Source organism: Anguilla anguilla, chromosome 2, assembly GCF_013347855.1.
Source record: "Anguilla anguilla isolate fAngAng1 chromosome 2, fAngAng1.pri, whole genome shotgun sequence".
Classification (NCBI taxonomy): Eukaryota; Metazoa; Chordata; class Actinopteri; order Anguilliformes; family Anguillidae; genus Anguilla; species Anguilla anguilla.
Window position 1 is genome coordinate 22,477,099 of NC_049202.1, and position 23,669 is coordinate 22,500,767.

A 23,669-nucleotide genomic window follows, 5' to 3' on the forward strand; every position below is an offset into this window, starting at 1 on the left:
CTTTCCATTTTTGTCTTTAAAGACAACAAAGAAAATCCCATTGACCCATTCTCACTACCACTCTCGATTGAAACACACCCATAAAAACACCTACCTAAAATAAAAAAACAAAACAAGCCCACTTTATGAAACATACATTCCTGCAGCACACATAGCTCCCCATTCATGCACACAGAGGCCAGGAATGCATGTGGCAGCTCTTTTCGTTTCAAATGTCAAATGACAATTGATCAGCCGCTTTACGTAAAGGAGATCAGTGGAACAACGGTAGCAGTCAACACAGTCATTATATTATCTGTTCTTTTGGGAGGAGACAATACAGGCTTTTCATATGCTAATGAGGTGATGAATGATTGGTCAGTGGTTTTACCAGAAACAGTGTGGGTTGGGAGCTGCAGAGAAGTGAATGGGAGTCTGAATGAGTCATGTTATCCTGGGTAATTCTGCATAGACACTGCACATTTCTGCAACATTATAACAATGCTCTAATAATATTAGAGCAATATTACAACATTGCTAAAGTTGCACTTTTGCTATCATAACCTCACAACATTTCTGGAATGCTAAAACAATGTTATCACAGTCTCCAAAAGTACTCCATGTTATGCCAATTTTATGTGTGGCATAGGGTGTGCATGTGCGTCTGGCACAGGGTGTGTGTGTGTCTGTGTGGCATAGGGTGTGCATGTGCGTGTGGCACAGGGAGTGTGTGTGTCTGTGTGGCATAGGGTGGTGTGTGTGTGTGTGTGTGTGTGTGTGTGTATTAGGTCACTCTGCCCAGTAAACACTTTCCTGATAGAAGCACATCTCTCTGCCCCTTCATTTCCCTCCATTGTTAACTGACTGAGGAAATAACTACCAATCCAGATGGAACGGATACATGCAGTCACCTAGCAACAAATGCACACCCAAATATTGTGCTTACAATGCATGGCAATGCATCTTCACACACTTGCACACACATATGCATGTGTACACACGCCTGCTGTATAGGTCAATGTCTGTACCGATGTGCATGCGCATATGTGTACGTGTGCACACATATGCACATGCAAACATACAGACATTCCTTGATATAGCAGACACGGTGCATGACATTAATACTGTTAAATTGCTCAAAAGCCATTGTGGATACAGTGTGGCACCCAATTCCTTAGGAGTGTTTCTGTAACATCTGCAATTTCAGCAAAGACAAATAAATTTACTCACTGAAGTCCATTACCATTTAGAAATTATCATATTCTGGAAAATCACTTGAAAAATACAGATACTTTTTTTGAACAGATTTCATTTCAGTAGAAAAACTTAATGTTAGATTCATTCTCAACTCTCAAAATACTGTTGCTGTAAACTACATGAAACAATCACAGTGCTTTTTTGTGGAAACCACAGTCTTTGATTGGTTCAGAAAACACCCAGATTAAAGGTACTAGACAGTGTGCCTCACTGTGTGGTCCCCCACCACCACAAGGAGGCAGCAGAGAGGTAGGGATTCTCTAAAGTAACCAGATGGTCAGCTTCTGTATTCCCACCATCTTCTCTGTTTCATTACTCTAAGAAATTCCCATTGGCAATATGAGTTTTCGGTACAGTTTAAGAATTTGCATAAACAGGTGTGTCGAAAGGACAGAACGTCAGTTGTTGCTGGCATCGTTGAATATTCACAAAATTGTGACTACACAATTTTGTGAATATTCTAAATATACAAGAAATTTGAACCTTTCATCTTAAATAAGAAAGAGATGCAACTTTCTGTGTTTTAGAAATGGCTCAGAATAGCTCAGAGTTGATATCTTGCTGAAAGCACTCAATGACAATGCACGTAACATAATTCAGTTTCTTTGACATAACATACTACAAGTAGAATTTGACTCTGCACTTACTCTTCTTGTGATGTCACTGGCAGTTGTATATGTTATAATTTCCTGTCATACACTGCTCTGACATGAGCCACCCCAAAGACAAATAGCAGGCATTAACAGCACCAGAAAGCCTTCCCTCATTCTGTCCGCGTTATTAATTTGGCTCTCTCTGTCTTAAATGTGTCCAGAAAGAAATAAACATGTTGAATGCTCATGTGTACGAGTATTTAACTAATGTCAGAACTCATCCCACGAGTTTACTCATTTGCAGATTTCCAAATAAATAATATGTGTAATTATTAAGATTTACTTTTAAACATTCTGAGCACTAAATTAGTCTTTTCTTTGTGCTCAATACAAATGTAAAAGTTAGGGCCACAATTCGCATCATTTTCTATAGATGCAAATTCCTGTTTTTGCATATATGGATAATGGTGAGATAAAAAAAAAACCTCTTACTGTCAGAACAGCTGGTCACAATTAACTCTGTATCCTAGAATTTTGACATGCCCAACTGTTTGTATAATTCCAAAAACTGATCTGTCAGGCCATAAATTAATTTATAGCTCTTTCAGTTCAAGGGCAGCCTCTGTGTGTAAGAAGGTAAGCTGATTGTGAGCTTATGAATCATTATTATGAATGCATGGTCATTTCACTCTTTTAATTACCTCTGGAACAGAGCATCTGTCAGGTAATAATAATAATAATAATAATAATAATAATAATAATAATAATAACAACAATAATAATAATTATTAATAACAATAATAGCCTATGTGTATATGGGGCCATTACGATGGTTTGCACTTTGCATTCTGACTCCCACTGGCTCACATATAATAAACAAGTGCTCTCCTGTATGCAACTCTTTGGGTTACAACCTATTATTATCCTAGCCTGCAAAGACCTGACAGATGACCTGCTGTGCTTAATCTTCGGGCAGTGATCCGACTTGTAACTACAAGGCAGACGTTGACTACTTTCATTCGACATGCTGGCAGGGTAAGCCAACACGTCTGCTTTGTGTAAGGAACCTTGAAATAGGCAGAAGTAAACAAATGCCAACGCCAAGTCTGTTTGCGAAACAAAGTTGCAATATTTGTAACTAACCATCACATAAAAATACAGATAGCCATCCTCTTCGTAGGAGATGCACGGATTTGGCAACCGAATGGTTGGAATTATTTCCAAAAACGAGACTAGTTGACCGGGTCGTTGAGGATGTAGCATTCACTGTTCTATCTGTGCGTCTTAACCTGATATATCAACTAGGGGCCTTAATAGCCATGTGTCTTTCTCAAGAGAATTGTTGTTTTCCGTTGCTTAGCACCCACCGCACTTGTCCGGTACAGAGAAAAGGTGGGGTTCGTTTTCTGTTCAGGCAGAAGGAAAGAAACCCTTGTGGAAGGTCCTGGTCATAAGAGGGTGGTGCCGGTGGTGTTGATGTCAGCATGGAGAGTCACAGCCTGTGGGGCATCCATCCAGATGACAGCTGATTCCTGTGAATCGTAGCGCGTCAGTTCTACTATCGGGAGCGAGGGACTATCTACAATGGATATGTTAACTTTAATAATGTTATAAACTCCCCCACCCCTAGAAAATGGCGCTGTTAACCACGGAGAAATGGGGGCTGGTTAATTACACGTAGCTAGCTAGCTAGCTAGCCATCCAGCAAGCTAATTAGATAGTGGACGAGCTAACTAATCTATTCTGGAAAAGCGAGTGATCAGAACTGTGACCGTTTCTCCGCCAAGAAAAGCCACGATCGGGGCGCTTTTTAAAAAATCAATATACTGTCAACTCTGGATCAGAGATAACCAACCAGACCGGTAAGTTAAGCTAAAGACTCATTTGATGCATCTGTAGTTCAACCGTTAGCTAGCTGAAGCAAGGCAGCAAGGTTTGCAACTAACTTAACTACGTTGACTAGTTAAGTTAGCGAAGTTGGAAAACTTAACTGGTACTAACGTTCGTCGCCGTCAAGTTTGCATGCTGGCACTACCTAAAAAAGCGTAATCGTAAAATGGCACCGACAGTTATTCACACATTATCGCGTTTAAGATAGCACCAGTGGGTTGATTGCGAGGAGGTAAGATTCGTTTTAAGTTATATGACAATTCGAAACATATTTACTTTTGCAACACTATTGGCACCTTATTAACTTGAATTTAAGCATTAATGGTGGTCGCTCAATCGTAGTTTGCTGACCGTTATATAATGCGGAGTTTTACTTTATGAAGTTCAGTTTGTTTCGGCTGGTATTGAACATGTTGGAACTCACGTCTTGGAAATTGCAACTGGCACAATGCACAACAGAAATTGAGCACAGTAGATAAATTAGCGACATTGCTAGAACTACGGACAGTAGTACATGAGGTGATTAATTGTTAACAATGTGGTTTAACGGACGTTTGATGAACTCCATTTTGGTTGTACGTCCCTTCCGAACAAAATGATGACATTTAAGGACTCGCCATATCTATTTGACCGATTTACGCACAATATACTCTTATTCGTGGATTCTGCTGCAGCATTAGCTAGCGAAGACGGAGAGGGGCTGCCGGGCGTTCATTGGATCATGTTTCAGCATCTTTTGGATGTCAGTTGTTTTAGCTGTGGAGACGCAGCACAGACGGTGACCTCGAGCTGCACGACACTGTTGTGACTGCCACGCGCGCACTCCGTACACTCTAACTGGGTTCCTTATCGCGACGCCGTTTCTTTTAGATAAATAAATAATTGTATCTCGTGTGCATTAGTGTACCCTCAGGGATAGCTATATTGCCAAGAAAACGATAGAAACATTGATTCATGACACAGTGAAATGTTTATCCAAAAGAAGCTGCCGGCAAATGTATCTAGTCTGTGATGGTCCTTTGCAGTCACAGGGATTATGTACGTGTGGCACCAAGGGGACATTTTAGCAGTCTACTGAGGCCTGTTTTTCAGACCTAATCATACACGTGGCTCTCATGCGTTTAGATGTGTGATTTTGTCCTGGAGCTGAGCTAAAAAGACTTGGCCTGCGCATAGAAAGAACAGGCATTGTAAATCTGTTGATCATGATATATACCTGTATGTTTTGGTCTGTTTTTACATTTTTGCTACCTTCATGGACATTTTGCAATACTCATTAGATAGGTTTTCACATGATTCAAAACATGTACAGAAACATTTGGTACAGTTTATAGTTGTTCTGGACCTTCTCCTCCTATGAACAGCAGTATGTGACCAAACATTGGTTATGTAGCTGTGTGCTTATTGTAATGTTATAGAACCACTCACTGTGTGATGTTTGGAGCCACGAGGGCAGATTTGGCTCAGAGGCCTGGAATGTTCTGTGTATTGGAGGAGAGGCCAGCAGCAGTGGGACTATCTGAGTGATATTTATGTGCCGCCATCCCAATTTATCAAAATCTGTCATAACAAGATAATTATTTACCAGACAAGCTGAATTAAATGCACGCTCACTCACGCACACGCACGCACGCGGGTGCGCACACGCACGCACGCGGGTGCGCACACACCCACACTTTAACACATACAGACATGGGCGCAAAGAAACATGCACAAACTGTGTGTATGTGTGTGTGAAGTATGAGATGCTTCAACAGACATATACACATAAAATGTGTGCACACAGAAATATCCTCCCTTCAGCGTTGTGTGTCATCTACTCTGTGAGTGCCGTAGGCAAAAAGAGCAGTTTTGTGTTTACCAAAGACATGAGTTTCTCAGGTGCCTAATGGAAATATGATGTGGCGGGGGTACTTTAGGTTGCTTCATGCAGTAAAGTCATTTCCTGCCTTGCTAGTGTAATGCTGACACTAGAGAGACACCCCACTCTGAGATGGGGCCATATTGTGACCTGGAAGCGCTGAATAATTTAGCAGCATTACCTGCGTGGTGTCCTGTTTCAGCATGGAGTGACATTAGAGCTGTCAAATTTCTGCAGGGGGTAGCAGTCAAATGGCCATTCTAGTGCATTCTGCAGCCTGCAGCCGTTCTCTGTGTAATAGCGGGATCTCCCCTAACATGAGCTCACAGTGATCTGAGTCACATCAGTGCTTAGAGTTCTCTTCAAGCCTCACAGCAGAGCTCACAGTGACCTGTGAGAGTCACAGTTGAGCTCACAGTGACCTGTGAGAGTCACAGCTGAGCTCACAGTGACCTGTGAGAGTCACAGCTGAGCTCACAGTGACCTGTGAGAGTCACAGCTGAGCTCACAGTGATGGTCAGGGGGTTATGTGAGAAGCTGCTGAACACATGGCTTTGGGCCCCTTTATTGATAAAGTAAGAATGACAGCTGGAGAAAGGAGCAAGCAGCTCCTTTTGGCTACGCATGGCAAATTGTGGTCACTCACTCATTCACTCATGGACGACCTGAATTGTGGTCACTCACTCACTCACTCACGGACGACCTTTCAGGGACGTTTAGTGGGACACATGCGCAGGTGGTACGGTTCCGTGCTTGTTCTCTCTCATATAGTGCAATAGTTGTTGAGGAAGCACTGAGCATATATTCCTTTTATTTATAGCTCCCACACACAGCGTACACACACACACATACTTTACACAAACGTACAAACATACACATACTGTACACATACACACACACATACTGTACACAAACGTACAAACATACACATACTGTACACACGCACACTCACACCACACACGCATACTGTACACACACAGGTATACTGTACACACACATATACTCAGGGTGTAAAATTAACACCCACCAAATGCGGGTGATTTTGCAGAGTGGCTGGCAATTTGTGAGGCTCACACGCCACAGTGGCGGATGCCCAAACTTTGTCTATACTGTGTTATCGCGTTATTTACATGGCAGTAACCTGGCAACCCATCGTCGAACTTGGCTCCTCATTGGCCGGTTCCGCCCGTCCTTTCACCTGACCAGGAAGTAGCCATCAGCTAACACTATGTAAGGCGAATAAGCCAAAAACAAGCTGCCCCTTAACTATCTAAGCTTCGCCTGCATGTGTGACTTTACGGGAGGATTTTAATCACAATGCCCATCAACGCGATACACAAACTAATAGAATGTATGCCACAGAGCGGACGGCGAACCCAAGCACAAACGTCTTCATCCGTGGTCACACAAAAACAACAAACTAAAATAACAAAGTTAGTTCGCAAAATGGCTTTTAAATTGCGGACTAACCCTACAGCCTAACCAGAGCAAAACTCGTATTTTGTTTTTACTCACCCTGCTTATGAGCGTCGTGTTGGAAGCATAGAGCAGAGAGCACAGAACGACAGCCCGGCGTTTATAAGACGTCACACCAAGAGTCAGCAACATTGTCATTGTCAACATACTTAAATAAATACATGAAGTATAGCCTTTAAGTGTGGCTTATGTTTCATTTTGATCATATTTAGCCTTTAATATGAAATGACTTTTAAGATGTGGCTGGTTAAAAAGGTGAGTGGTTGGTAGAAGTTGAGAATCTACCAGATACAGTGGCTAGTATATAAAAAAAAGTTAATTTTACACCGTGCATATACTGTACACAAACTTACACGTACTGTACACACACTCACACTCACTTAACACACACACATACTGTACACAAACGTATAAACATACACATACTATACACACACACTCACACAACACACACGCATACTGTAGTGTACAGACTTACACACACATGCATACTGTACACACACACACACACATACTGTACACAAACATATACACATACTGTACGCACACTCACACTCACATACTGTAACACATACTGTATACACACACAAAGACATACTGTACACAGACTTACAAACGTACACATATTGTACACACACTCACACAACACACAACATACTCACATACTATACACACATTCATACACACAGACACACATACTGTACACAAACTTAGACATATACACATACTGTACACACACCACACACACACTGTACGCACACACTCACACACACACTGTACGCACACACACGCACACACACACAGGGAGTAGGTGTGGCGCAGGAGAATGCGGGCTCTGAATGAGATTGGGTAACAGGTGGTCACCGTTACACAGGTGTGAGCGGTAGGCTGTGTCCAAACAGAATCCATGAAGGACCAGTGCTCTGCTCAGATCTTAGGGCATGAAGGAAACTTGCAGGTAACTGATCAGTGAAATGCTCTCACTTCTTTGGGTAAGAACACTGTTGCCCCTGAAGACAGGACTTGGTGTGAATGCTAAAGTGATTAGCATAAGGCTTGTCCGTGTTCCTTTCATCACAGATTAAATAGGTGGCCTTCTCCAAGGGTGCATTGAAATGATCATCACTCTTTAAGCAATACTTATTCTCGGGCACCATCCTTTGTGTACTTGTTCATACAAGATACTTAACCCTATCTGGTGTTAAAATACATATTAATAGCAGGACAGACAGGGAAAAGAGATTTGTTCCTTTTCTCCTAAAAAGAGCAGTTATTACTGTGGCCAGTCCTCATGTTGTAGATGGATAAGCTGTTCCAGTAGCAGGGTTGTATGCTGTAAGATGGTCCCTTTCTGTAGATGGATAAGCTGTTCCAGTAGCAGGGTTGTATGCTGTAAGATGGTCCCTTTCTGTAGATGGATAAGCTGTTCCAGTAGCAGGGTTGTATGCTGTAAGACGGTCCCTTTCTGTAGATGGATAAGCTGTTCCAGTAGCAGGGTTGTATGCTGTAAGATGGTCCCTTTCTGTAGATGGATAAGCTGTTCCAGTAGCAGGGTTGTATGCTGTAAGATGGTCCCTTTCTGTAGATGGATAAAAGCTTCCTGTGCCCTGGCTACATTTTTGCGATGAGCTGTTCTTGTACCTGGAGCTACACTGGCACTGTTCTTAAAGGGAGTATGCACTAGGGGGAAAAACCTGAAGTAAGAATGCAAGGAATGGTAAATTAATAATATCTCTCCATTTGATCCTACTTCAAAATAGCTTATTTGTGTCATTTGCCTTTAAATGGCTGAGACTTTCTAAACACAATGGAGCAGTGCACTATGGGATTGCTGGCTCTGGTCTCAGCCTCCCTTTTTGAACCAGTCGAGTTTTCTTGGTTTCAAATCAATGACCGTTGAAACAACAGCCCTGGATACCAAGGCATTCAATTGGATGTGAAGGCATTCATGCAATTAAATGGGCATGAAAACCACACCCCTAGATACCAAGAATAGTCCACGCCCCTTCAGAATGGGAGACTTTGGACATGGAGTGCCAACAATCCCGTAGTACATTTCTCTCTTTTGTTTATACACAAAGACCGCAGCTTTTCTGAAGTGAAAAACAAAAACGTTTTGAATTTTGAAACAAGGCCTAAATGAGATGTTCTTTATTTCTCGTTTTCTGCATTTAAAGTTCATTTTCTTTTTTAGTTTTTTTCCCCCCAGCAGAGTCCCTTTAGGAGAAATCAACTGACCTGAGTTCACAGGTTTGAGGTTACAGTCGTGGTACCTTCACAAGTCCTTCACATAGAAAGAAAGGAACATTCCTCAGATTTTTTAGACTATTTCATTTCACTTGATAAGCATCTCCTCTGAATCAGATGTGGGTCTGATTGAAATACTGCTTGTATTTTTGCATAGACTGCGTTGTTGCTGTTCTCGTTTGTGTTAGTGTTAAACAGTTTAACCTTCAGGGTCCAAGTTGAACTATGCGGTTGTTCCCTGCACTTGGACCGGTACTTCTCTCTAGGGTTTTCGTCATACTTGTTCCTGGTTATGGTTATACACTTTGTTGTACGTCGCTCTGGATAAGAGCGTCTGCCAAATGCCTGTCATGTAATGTAATGTAATGGGTCTATGCACATATTTACAGTATGTGTCTGTGTGTACTTATGTGTGTGTGTGTGTGTGTGTTCACTCACATTTTTGAGTGCTTTTTTTTTGGGTGTGCGAGAGTGCATTTGTTTGCTCATGTTTCTGAGTGGCTGTGTCTTATCTCACATTCCTGAGCGCATTCTTGTGCGTACAGGCATTTGTGTACATAGGCATACGCACTCGTTTTCCTGCATGTGATGCATACACGTGTATGTGTAGTATAATGGGTAAGGAACTGGTCTTGTAACCTAAAGGTCACAGGTTCGATTTGGGTCACTGCTGTTGTAGCCTTGAGCAAGGTACTTAACCTGCATTGCTTCTGTATCTATATAGCTGTATAAATGGATGCAATGTAAATGCTATGTAAAAGTTGTATAATTCGCTTTGGATACGACCGTCTGCTAAATGCCTCTAATGTAATGTAATGTAATGTAATGTGTCGCTTATTGTGAGTGTGTACATCAGAGATAATTGAGATGTGTTTCTTGCTGGGCTCCTGCATTGCAGGCTTGGTATTTGCATGTTTCTGTGAGAGTCCAACTCGTGCATTGTAACATCTTCACGTTTCTTTCTGTAGAAACAAAAGACCTCTCAAACGAATTCACTGTTAATCACCTCCTAAGTGTGCTGGCTGGCAGCAGTGATGCTTTGCCTTCTTCGTTCATTATTTGAATGGTCATTGGAAGGAGGTGCGGGGTTCTGGTACGGTCGTGTGAGGTTGGCACTGCAGAGTTTTTCCCAGCAGTCCCTTGTGTAGGAGGGGGCATGCCGAAGAGTTAGAGCTAGTCGGAGATTCATGTGCCGGATGGACGACCGGGTCTGTCTGTCTCGCAGGAAGCTGCTTTCTCAGTAACTTGAAAGAGAACGGTTACGTGTGTGAGTCAGGCCAGCATTTCAACAATCTTGAAGTGTGGCCCAAGGTTCCAGTCACTTGTGGTCTTTAAAAAATTTTTTGTATAAATTGTATGGATATTTGTAATTTGTATAAAGCACCCAACGTGTGGCTGATCATGTCCAATTCCATCCCTAATTATGAATGTCCAGTAATCTGTGCCCGCTGCCCCTTTCATGTACGAACCCCACTGCCGATTTGGGGAAAGTTCGTTATTCTTCTCCTAAACATGTGATGTCACCAGCTGCTTCTTTTACCCTGCAGCCCACAACCAAGCTTCCTGATGGGAGGAAGACCTTGCATATATAGCTTTTGGCATGTAGTTTCCTGGTGCCCGATTGACCAGCGGGGGTCGGTAGAGAGTGACGAAACAAGGACCGCTAACTGCTACTTTCACCTGCCTTGGGTGAAGCAATCGCCAATTGTGCATCGACCTATGGAGCTATCCATCACTCTTACCACTGGCGCAGCCTGAAATTCCGTCCGAGTTTGTGGGGCTCATCCATGCCGTGACCAAATGAGCCACCCAGCAGCCCATTTGTGGTTTAAAAAATGTAAACAAATTAAATGGTTTTTTATCATTTGACTATGATACATTCTTAATATACACAGTGCAGTCCCCCTCGGGTAGATAGTCTAAGGTATTGGTTTATTCTTGCTTAGCTGTATGAAGGAACATTAGCTTGTTGCTCAGAATGTTAATCCCCTGAGGGTCACATGATCATGGCAGTGAATGGAATGCCATTTGGATGAAGTTAAGCCATGTTTAAGCTGCAGAGATCAGGATTTCAGGAGCTACACCCTGCATACCTGTGTCTGGTCAGTCCTGAGTGAATGTGGCGAGAGTAAGAGCAGGGTAAATAGAGCGGTTAAGCTCAGCCAGACTGCGTGTGGGAGAGCATTGTACTCCTGGGACTTTCCCCACTCATACTGGAAAAGCCACACCAGGGCTGATAAGCAGAGGCCAGCTGTGCACCACCATACTACGTGGAACTCAGCTGAAGTTAAAACGTGACGTTAGAACACAATGTTCTCTGGTTTTTGTAATTTACTTTCAGTCAGCAGACAGTTTTGACCTCGGAAACCAGGTGTGCTGACTCTTTAGCCAACCAGTGACTTAAATTAAGCACTTTAGTGTGGGAGCACATCAAAAACCAGCCGACACAACAGCCCTTCAAGATCTGAGTTTGAGATCCCTTTTCTAGAGAGCTGGTTTTGTTTTTCCCCCAAATTTCTGTACCTCTCACCCTCTCCTCCTCCCTTCTTATCTCTTCTGCCCTTCTTGGTCCTCCTTTCTCCTCTTCCCTGTGCTCTCCTTCTCTCCTCTCCCCAGTTTCAAATCTACTCTCACCGTTAGGTCGCAGCCTTAGCTGTATGCCTGAGTTTGGCTAGAAGGACACGCTTCTTGAGTCTTGCGGTCATCCGCGTGCGAATCGATTCTCGAACCTTGCCCTGCGGGAAGGAAACCTGCTTCCCTGTCACTTTTAACTTGAGCGCTGTGGGGTGTGGCTTTGAAGGGCTGCCGTTTGAGCGCTGCGCTTTAGCTGAATGACTCTGGCGAGCTGTAGGCTGGGTCAGTGGCTGGCGTGTAGCATTTTAGCACAGCGTTAGCTGCCGAGACTGGATTATAATGACAGAGACATGAGGCCGAGCCTCAGAAGTCACTGTCAGACTGCTCAGTCGTTGCGTACGTCTTTAGCTTCGTATCTCAGGTGTTTACTTGCACTGTGTTGCAGTTTATTGCCTTGTAACATCATTCAAAATATCTCAACGGGGGAGGGCACATAAAACTGAGGAAATATGGGGCAGGAGGCACATATTTTTTTAAAATATTTTCATATCGTGTCATATGGCGCGGGCAGCATGGTGATGCAATGAGTAGCACTGTCCCTTCACAGAAAGAATGTATTGCGTTTGTATCCCGGCCGACGGTCTTCCTGTAGTGGGGTTTCCATCTTGTTTACGATTGTTTTTATGTGAATTTTGAATTTACACATAAGTCATTTTCAGGGAAATAAAATTTAAATAAAAATAAAACCGCAAATTATCGCATAAACGTTTTTACGCTTGGCCGAGCTGGTAAAGCTCTCCCCGTGGTCATGTGGGTTTCTTCCAGGTACTCCGATTTCCTGCCACAGGCCAAAGACATGCAGGTTAGGTTAATTAGAGAGTCTGTATTTTCTTTGGGGTATGCATGCGAGAGTAAATGGTGCGTGGGGTCGGTGATGGATTGGTGACCTGCCCAGGGTGTATTCCTACCTCTCACCCAATGCATGCTGGGATAGGCTTCAGCCACCCCACAACCCTGACCAGGAGTAAGCGGTTTAGAAAATGGATGGATGGATGGACGTCATATGGCACGCATTCATGCCGTTATTTTATCCTTTATTTTACCAGAAAAATGTCATTGAGATCTTCACCAAAGTAACCTATCAATCTATCGTTCAATCTTCAGTAGTGTTTGCTGCATGTTCCAAGACAAGGATGTTCCAATAACTGAAAGACTTCTTTCCAAATTCAGAAAAAAAAGACGAGGTACTTTAAATGGTGTAATAGAATTTGAACACTGATTGAACACTGATTGTAAATGCTGCTGTTCATTGATGACCAGACCAATAAGATTAAAATAAGCTTTCCCTAAAATTGCCTTTTCAAATGAAACAGTGCCAATGACGCAATCTGCAGCCTCCCTCCACTCATATGGAGGGAGGACCTCACGAAAGACTAAATCTCTCTCTTCTCTTGCCCGTCAGTTTGGTGGGCCGGGTGTCAAGATAAAACTGGTGATTTGATGAATGGGGTAGTGGGGGGGTACAGGATGTGGGGGGCTCCGTGGAAGGGGATGCTGGTGTGCAGGTGAAAAAAGAATGATAATGATAAAATTAAAAATGATAAGAAGTGATGAAGGAGAGAGGTGGCGGTGCGTTGTGCTGATGCTAATGCTAGTGTCACATGTCATCTAGGCTGAGCTGACAGAAGCAGGTCAACTCTCGCGTGCTGCCAGAGATTTTACGCTTTTCCTCGCTGCAGTGAAGTTGTTCAGTTTTGACCCAGGCTGGATCTTACATGGGGACATGCTTGTATACGCAGATGTAAAATTATCTGTGTGTATGGGTGTGTGTGTGTCTGCGTAACCATGTATATACATTACATGTGTGTGTTTGTGCATACCCTTGTATATACATTTGTGTGGGTGTGTGTGTGTGTGCTTGTATGTGTAAACAAGGCATTCAAGGTGTATCACATGATTAGACTTGTATAGTCTAAACTGGAATTTTCCAGACGTCACAGAGATAGGAGAGCTGCATGCGGTTTACACTGATCCTGCGCCCTTGCCTGTCTTGCCAGCCTTTGGTCATGTGATGTGGTGGGCGGGGGGTTACAGAGCATGGTCTCTTCTGCCTCTCTGTACTGTTAAACAGGGCCAAAACACAAACAGCCTTTATGCTGCTTTGGTTGTGGGGAGGGGGGTGGCCGCACTGTTGTGTTTGCGCTGAATGCGTTTTAACTGCGACAGCAATCTCCAAACCACACGCACATTGTGCCAGGGTCATACAACAATGAGGACGACCGAAAAAACACACAAGTCGGGCGATAAAAACAAGACAACAACAACAGAATAAAGGACAGTACTGAAGCTTCCAGAGGTGAGCTGGTCTCTTCAGAGGCGTGCGGGTGGGGCTATATCCCCCCCGTCCCTCATTGTTGCGCTTAAATAATTCCTCTTCAATAATCAAACAGTGTCAGCACATCACCCCTACTCTTGTTCTGTGCTCACATGCTTTTCCAGTGTGTGTTCTATAAGTTGCAGCTGTTCTCGATTGTCTCTCTACATCCAACTCCTTTGAATCTCTCTCTCACACACACACACACACACACACACACACAGACACACACATACGCACACATGCAGTTACACATGCGCTCACCCGGACTCCCTGCCTGACACACACACTGACAGTCTTGCTCTCTCGCGCACACACACTGTGTAGAATGCCGGCTGCTGTAAATGTGTGTTGAGTAAACACTTCCTGCGGGATGTAGTGTCAGATTTCAGCCCCAGTAACCACCATGTGGCCCGGTGTACCCCAGGAATCACACCTGTCGCGGCCAGATTTTACCCCCCCCCCCCCCCCCATTCCTCCTGTCTGAGTCAGTCAGTTACGGGCCAAGGGCTTGTTTTAAACTGCAAGCAAATGGCTCTGGAGAGCTGTAAATTTGGTGTCCACTTTCCTCGGTTTTCCCTGGTGTCACATTTGCGGTGACACTGAACCGCGCCACGTGCTGACCCCAGGGCAGAAATGCACTCCGAGCAGAGAGGGTGCTTAAATGTATACTGAAGGGTGCAAGCCCTCCAAAAACCTTCCTCGCCGCCAGTCCAGACTTCAGCGTTCGTCTTGTGACTGTGGAGTCGCAGAATGTTAGCACAGAGTGACCTCTGATTCCTCAGCATGTACGTGATATAGGCTACACTTGATGTGTGACCATGGTGACGTGGCAGCAGCCAAGTCTTGACCACAGGCAGAGGAGCTTGTGATGTACAGTGATATGTAGAAGTTTGGGCACCCTGGGCCAAATATGTATGTCTTACTGATTTTCTAACTTAAAAATGACACATTCCTGTAAATTTGAATGCACAATTACTTTTTATTTGCTGAATGTAACATATGGAAAAAAAAAAATAAGGCCGTAAATGTAAATGTGTTGCAGCGTAGATAAATAAAGCGCTTGGTCTCCAGACCCTGTAATGACCACTCTGTGGGGCTTAGCAGGATGAAAGGGGGGTGTGGAGTCTGGTTCTCCCGTGTTTGAGGGAGGTGCCGTGCGACCGCATGTGCCTTTAATCAGGCTGTCGGGACGGACGGCTGTGTCCAGTAGGTGTGGTCCTGTGGGGGCGGAGTCTCATTACAGGAGGCCCGAAGGTGGAGTCTGGCGGGTGGGGTCTCCTCCCACAGTTGTGAAGTTTGCAAACCAAAAGGCTGTGCTGACCGTGAGACCCAGAGTTGCCTTAGAGCCATGTGATGTCACTTCCTGTCCTGTTGGCAGAAGTTATCCGTGACCTGAAAGTTGCTCTAACTGACAATGTCTGTGTGGTAGTCTCACCAGTAAGCCACCTGACCCGCACCAATTAGCAGCTGTCTCATCATTGTTATATTTTTGCTATGGGACCTTGGTTGGGGAGCTGCGTTAGCCACCTGGATAGTCGTTTCCACAGGAACGCTTCTCTAGGGGATCCACGGTCAGGGCTCTGGGTAACTCCGCCCTCCCCACGTGCACTCTTGCAGAACAGGAGGCAAAATGCGCTCGCTCAGGACGTGGGGGCAGCGCGGGGTCTCCTCGCTCCCACGCCCCTCCCGTCCGGCACACATGCTACCTGGAGACCCCGTGGCAGCTGTGGGGGGGGGGGGGTGTACGGGAGGGTGGGGTCGCACTGTTTACAGAGCTGTCTGCCATCGTCCTGCTACTTTCATCACGGCGATACCATCTGACCATGCGGCCTGTGTTCCTACACTGACCCGCTGTGTCACAGCCCTCTCCCACTCCCCTTCAACACCTCTTTCTCACTCCCTCTTTCGCTTTACTTTTCCCTCGTTCTCCTGCCCTCCTTTGTCCATCTGTTTATCCCGCTCCCAACTTTGTACCCTTCTCTCTCACGCAACACTCACCTACGCACATTCACTCATTCTCAAATTCGAAGATTTGCCTGACTAGTGGAAATATTTGCGTGAAAAGTTAACTTGCCTTACTAAAGAAATAGGACACATAGATGACATTAGATGACGTCACCCCCACTCCCAGAAATAAATACATGTAGTCACACACATGGAAGAACCTGAAGAAGAGAATTTTTAATGAACAAATTAAAACACCTGTGTCTCAGAATTAATGAGGAGCACAGATGAATGCTGTCATTGTTTAGCTCGCAGCTTCTGTTAAGTTATGGCAGGCAGTTGAATTAAGTTGCCAACATTATTGTAGTGGCCTCTACAGCTAGAAGTGTTTTTATTTTGTGTAATTCTAAGACTATTATAAGAGTCTAAGAACTTATTACTTTTGTGAAGATTTTCTCATGAAGAGGCACTTGGGGCAGTTAATGAGACTCAGTCTCTGTCTCTACCAGGTGTGTTTGCGGCAGCCTGTTTCTGAGTGATAAGAATGCACTCTCTCTTTCCTGTCTTCCCTCTCTCCCTCCCTTTCTGTCTCTCCCAAGCCCAGAACATTCTCTCTACCTCAGTCTCCCTCTTTTCTGTGCCAACCTTGTATTCATCCATTTCCCCTCTTTCTCTCGGTCCCCTGAGGATTTTATTCTTTCTCTTCTCTTGTTTTCCCTCTCTCGTCCCATACCTTTGACCTTTTCGTGTAGCCCTTTTAGAGAGGGATTTGAGCTGGGGGAGATTAGCTCCGCCCACCAACTCAAGGCCCCACTCAGGGTTTCTCTTGGCACAAGTTTTTGTAGGCTGTACTTGAGTCAACTAAAGTAGAAACTTGTGTTTTGAATTGACTTTTATTTCCCTTAAACATCACACTTCTTTGCCTGAGGACATTGAATTGTAGAGACAGTTCAGAGTTCTGTAAAATTAAATTTGACTCTTCAGTGACCTGAAAATATTTCTGTAAGAAACAAACTTGTATGCTAGATGTCCCCTCCACCCTGCCCCAGAGGACAGATCAAATTCAGGAATTTTGGATTTTGAACAAAATACAGTCATCATTTTTTTTTTTAAATAATAGTTTATGTAATTTTAAAGATCTTTTAGAAAATGTTGGACTGCTGTCTTCTGTATGTGGGGCCTACGTATATGTTGCATGTGAAATGTATCCCGGCAACTGACTGTTAGCCGTTACAACACCATCTTCTCTGCCATTATGATGACATCACGGATTTTTATTATTAACCCCTGAAGTGCTGGTGTTTAAGCATTTTGTACAGCTGCAGGTGGGAATCAGTCCAATGAACTGCTGCCTTGTGTTTACCAGAGAGCTGACAGTTCTACGCCCAGTCTGACATTGCCATTGTATCCTTTGGCAAAGATAAATTTGACTAATATGATTTGCCTCGTTCAAGTGGGTCTTTTATTTATGTCAGATTTATATCAGATCCAATTTCAGCATTCTTCTTGAACTAATTTAAATGGGCATGCGGAAAAATGTAAACAATTTACTGTATCGGAATTGTTGGAATTTGTTGGCATTTTGGTTAAAACTAAGCATCGTCCATGCCACTTAATTCCCCCCATTTCCCAGAGTACACAGAGCGGCCGGATTCATCAGCAGGATTTTGGGGCTCCTTAAAATACAGCTGAATTCAGATTTATTGTTCGTGCCACACCTGTATAACACCTGGCATGAAAGCCATCAGAAGCTTTGGTTTCTGCCGCAGGACAACTTTAGAAGCGTCCACCTGGAGCGGATTAGGTTAGCGGTAGCAGCAGGGCCACGTGTTCAGAGCTGGCTGTTTGTTCAGGCCCATTGTCATTTGACATGTGACAGTGCCCTTGCTGTCTTCTCTGGGCCATTGGAGTCATTCTGCTCTATAAATACTCGGTGTGGTTCTAGTACACAGTGTGTTTCTAGTACACAACTGCACCGTAAAATGTCCAGTGTTAATTCAACTCTTAACAGATAACACACAATCCAGAGCGGGACCAGATGCTATCTGTTAACAGTTGAATTAACACTGTTTGAGTTGAATTAACACTGGACATTTTACTACGTGGGACAGCATTAACACGATAACCAAGGGATGGTTTAAATATGTCGTGTCACTGCTAAAAAAGTCCAAACACAGCTTTTTCTTTTTATTTACATGGGAAAATATGACCTATGATAATTCACTGTTCCTGTAGATGACCCTCTTACATTATGTGAAGTATTGGCTGTATTTCCCCCCCATTTCTGGCAATTAATATATGTAATCCCTTCAATAAATAAATAAGTTGTCTAATTTTTTATTTTTGCCTGTGTTTCATTTTTTTTTTTTTTTCTTTTTTTCGTTTTCGTAGCATTGCATTGTGGTGGTTTCTTGAAGACCAGAACTTTACATTCTAAATGCAGCTAAACTTTGGGAGACGAAACGTCGAGTTGATGGTGGCAGAAAAGCCAACCGCAGTCTCTGTCTCACAAAGTCGCCACCTAAGCCCTATTTTGAGCCATGGAAAGCCCTGGTAGGACAGGCTGAGTCATTGTGAAAATGCAACCCCTGCCTCGGTTCTCCAGAGCACTGAAATGGTGTGATTGTGGTGAAGAGACAAAAGCTTTGCCGGTTTTGTTTTCAGTGTGAAGCAGGTTGCTGCCAGTGTTTGTGGTTTGTGCTTAGATTAAGCATGGCCCGCCAGGTTAATCTCACCAGGAATAACCACAGTGAGCCAGTGTAGCCGCAGGGCGAGCGACATGACCAGACACGCCCTGCTGCCTTCAGGCTTGGATCCAGAGCTGAGAGCTCTTCTGCTGCTTCTGTGGGAGGGAGGTGCTGTGTTGGGGGGGGGGGGGGGGGTTAGGAGGCTCAGTGTGAAGGAGTGCAGTGTGAGGGAGGTGCAGTGTGAAGGGGTGCGGTGTGAGGAGGTGGACAGTGAGGGAGGCTCAGTGTGAGGGTGGTGCAGTGTGAGGAGTGCAGTGTGTGGGAGGCGTAGTGTGAAGGAGTGCAGTGTGAGGAGTGAAGTGTGAGGGAGGTGCAGTGTGAAGGAGGCGCAGTGTGAATGAGTGCAGTGTGAGGGAGGTACAGGGTGAGGGAGGTGCAGTGTGAGGAGTGCAGTGTGATGGAGGTGCAGTGTGAAGAGTGCAGGGTGAGGGAGGTGCAGTGTGAGGAGTGCAGTGTGCGGGTGGCATAGTGTGAGGAGTGAAGTGTGAAGGAGGCGCAGTGTGAGGGAGGTGCAGTGTGAGGAGTGCAGTGTGAGGGAGGTGCAGTGTGAGGAGTGCAGAGTGAGGGAGGCAGTGTGTGGAGTGCAGTGAGGGAGGTGCAGTGTGTGGAGTGCAGTGTGAGGAGGTGCAGTGTGTGGAGTGCAGTGTGAGGGAGGTGCAGTGTAAGGGAGGTCCAGTGTCAGGTGCATGTGAGGAGGTGCAGTGTGAGGGAGGTCAAAGGTCATACAGTCTTGCGAGCTGTGTTGCTTTGGCTTGTGAACAGTGAACTGTGTAGAGTGTGTTGAACTGACAGTGTGCTCTGTACAGAGTGGGTTACATAGAGTGTCAGTGCGACATGTTCATTTTGTGCAGGTTGAGAAAGCAGAACTGAAAACAGCCTCAGACCTCCTTTTTTGTACTGTGCTGACTGATTTCCTGTGCTGATCTTCCCACAAAAACTCTGAAAGTGAAACAAGATGGACACACAAGGCTAACCGCTCCAGAGAAATGTGAGACCATCAGTCACAAGTGTTCATAAAGGGAGTCTCAGGAACGGACATGTGCAAAGAATAATGCATGTTATCATGTCCGAGTTGCCGTGGGTTACTGTAGGGAGTGGGGTTACGTAAAGGAGTTGCATAAACCAGATAAGATCTGTAACGCTGTCTTCCAGATCAGGGTGCAGGGCAATTAATTTTCCCCCGGCCCCAGAAGCGAAATGTTTTGGACTAATGCCCACACCTGGGGAAGGTGACTCTGTGACACACCCCACTCACCTAAAGAGCAGGGTGGCGTGTGTGGCCTTTGGAAACACACCTGGTCCGCACACACTACCTGGCTGTTTTTATGGCAGAACATTCCGTGACGGCTCACCAGACATTTTAGCTGTATAGTGGTGAAGCCAGACTTCATAGCTGATGCTGGAGTTCACAAAGTATTTACATACACATATGGAATACAGTAACTGACTCTCGCCTCATTCTGTCGTCTGGGTGCCAGTAGCTATTTGATTGACAGGGATGCATGGTTATTCATTGTAAATAAATCTATAACCCAAAAGAGTTTTTTTTTTCTTTCTTTTTTGTTGTCAGTGAGGTTGGGCTAAAATCAGCTACCGTAACTTATGTCTGATTTTTGCATTTATGTGATTTTAATTGGCTCCTGTACTTCCATGGTTCTGATTGGCTCCTGTCATTTGAAATGTCAGATTGATTCCTTTACTTTGAGGGTTTCGATTGGTTCCTGTCCTTCAAGTGTTTTCATCGGTGTGCCATTTTATTTGGTGTGACAGATGGCCACCATCTGTCTGTGTCTGTCTGTGCTAATTTTCACCTGAGCTGTACTCACACGCCTCAATCCCAGTTTTTCTACTGGACTTCAAAATACGCTTTGACATCTGAGGGAGATTAATCTCTCTCTCTCTCTCTCTCCCATATTCCTTCTCTGAAGAAGCCTAGGTTGAATGAGCATGTGCCGTGTAAATTCACTGAGTGTTCTGCTGGAAAGGGTTTGCTTATTGTTTATAGATTTTTGTAGACTACATCAGATTGCTTATAGATTTTTGTAGACTATAGCAGATTTCTTATAGATTATTGTAGACTACAGCAGATTTTTTATAGATTATTGTAGACTACAGCAGATTGCTTATAGATTATTGTTGACTACAGCAGATTTCCTATCGATTATTGTACACTACAGCAGATTGCTTATAGATTATTGTAGACTACAGCAGATTTCTTATAGATTATTGTAGACTACAGCTGATTGCTTATAGATTGTTGTTGACTACAGCACATTGCTTATAGATTATTGTAGACTACAGCAGATTTCTTATAGATTATTGTAGACTACAGCTGATTGCTTATAGATTGTTGTTGACTACAGCACATTGCTTATAGATTATTGTAGACTACAGCTGATTGCTTATAGATTGTTGTTGACTACAGCTGATTGCTTATGGATTGTTGTTGACTACAGCACATTGCTTATAGATTATTGTAGACTACAGCTGATTGCTTATAGATTGTTGTTGACTACAGCACATTGCTTATAGATTATTGTAGACTACAGCTGATTGCTTATAGATTGTTGTTGACTACAGCACATTGCTTATAGATTATTGTTGACTACAGCACATTGATTATAGATTATTGTAGACACCTGCATATTTAACGCTGCTCTGCTGCTGCCTGTAGATCAGCGTTAGGCTCGTTTCATACTCAAAGATGCAGTGATCACCGGGGCTGCAAAGGCTTCAATTTGGCTGACTGCATACAGGCAAATTTTGCGACCGTAACCGTCTCCGGTTGAGGCAGCTTGTTTGGAAAACGGGTACTTAAATTGCGTTCCAGCTAGGAAATTATGATATCAATTTAATGAATGTAAATGATATCATGGTATCTATTTAATTAGGCAATAAATTGAAATAAACAAACAAAAAAGGGTTTACTCTGGATTGATTGAACAACTTGCCTGTTGGAGCTACCAGTTGAAATTTATTCCGGTTGGAGCCCTTTTAAATTGTTGATGTCTGTTTAAGGGGCTAATGCTAACCATGCATGGAGGCTTCCCAGGTTGTGGGGAAAAAACAATTCAGCTAAAAGCAATGTGTGCGTGCGTGCGCGCGCGTGCTCATTGCTTACACCAGGCATTGGCCTTTAGACTGCACCATTTACATACATTAGTCTGCAGAATACCGCCTGCATATTTATTGCTGTGTCACACACCAGGTGATACACCTAGGAGGGACAGAATAGCTGGACGTGGGGAAATGTGGTAATGTTCACTGCTGTTTATTTGCCTGCAAGAGAGCATGCGGTTTAAGTAAAGGAAAGCCTTCTCCGACTCGGATACCTGCTGTGAAAAGAACCACACCTTTTAACCCTTGGGCTGATTAGCTAACACAACCCAGGTGCGTGCCCCCACTTAGAGCCCAACGCAGACCTGCGCTTGAGCGGCTTTTCCACGTAAGTCTCTCACTCTTTCAGTGGTGAGTTGCATGGAAAATGCACTTAAATGCAGGTCTGTATCCGTCCTGGTTTGGCCCTGTATTGCCCCGGTTGCCTCTCCCAGACCAAGCCCTGCCACGTACTTCTTTTAGGGGCTTTTAGGAATTGCTTCATAACTGATTGGGTTTTGTATTTCTCTGAGCTGTAAGCTGTGTTACAGGCCTCTGTCCATCGTTAGGTCTTCAGCACCTCTGGACTCATGTACTACCCGCCCATGCATCTGTACAGAGGAAATCCCCATGAGCTCATCCCGCCCACCGTAACTGTTTCTGCCTGTCAGCCACCGCTGTAGGCTGGCCTTCGAGGAACAAGGAAAGGGAGGCGGTCCGTGTGGTGTTGGGGGCCGGAGAGAGAGGGGTGCCAGGGGGCTCGTCCTGCCAGTGTCTCGGGTAGCGGTGTAGCGTTTGGGGCCCCGTGGTGTAGTAATCCGACTGTGCCCGTGTCGGCTGGCCCAGGCAGGGAGAGGGTTTCAGACGGCTGTGTCTCATCGTGCGAGTGACTCCTCTGGCTTAATCAGATGCACTTGAAGTGCATCCCTCCAAAACATGACTTCACTGATCGGAATGAGAAGAAGCAGCTGTTGTCAGAACATGCTTTGCTGGACGCGAGGGCCTGTTTGCACTCTCCTGAACTGACAGAGAATGTTGCAGTGACTAGACTAGACTTTCAACAGAATCGGGGTAAGAATGACAAAAATCAGTCCAGGAATGGTCTTTACCAGGTCTGCCACTATTGCTTTTATAAATAATGTGATAATAAAGTCTGCTAAATGAATGTAATGCAAAAAAGAAAGAATGCAAAGGAAGATTCCCACTCTCTTCACATTCCAAAAAAGCAGAGTCATGACTTAATGCAGGGAAAGGGTTGGTGATTTGTTTCCAAAGGGAATGCATGGTTCTGACACGCCTGCATTAACCTTGTTGTCAGGTCAGGCATAAATAGACTCACCTGAGCTTTAGTGTAAGAATGCCTTTGTGGGGACTGAACAGGGGGAAGGGCTTAGTAACGTGAGGGGAAAGCATTCATTTCCCTCCTTGAAGTAATGTGAGGGAAAAGCATTCATTTCTCTCTTTGAAGTAATGTGAGGGAAAAGCATTCATTTCTCTCCTTGAAGTAATGTGAGGGAAAAGCATTCATTGCCACTTTGAATCCCCTCCGCCAAAGTTTAAGTCAAGAGCTTGTTCTCATAACCAGAACCTCATTTGAAATGAACCACTTTGTTTGGTTTGTTTGAGTA

General features: G+C 44.3%; 1 protein-coding gene across 1 annotated transcript in view; it reads left to right on the forward strand.

Annotated features, from left to right (window-relative positions):
• Positions 1 to 3,222: 3,222 nt before the first annotated feature.
• dnmbp (dynamin binding protein) overlaps positions 3,223 to 23,669 on the forward strand; it is a 75,434-nt gene continuing 54,987 nt past the window's right edge. The window contains exon 1 of the mRNA XM_035405094.1: positions 3,223 to 3,691. The gene's annotated coding sequence lies outside the window, so the exon portion shown is untranslated. The remainder of the gene's footprint in view (positions 3,692 to 23,669) is intronic.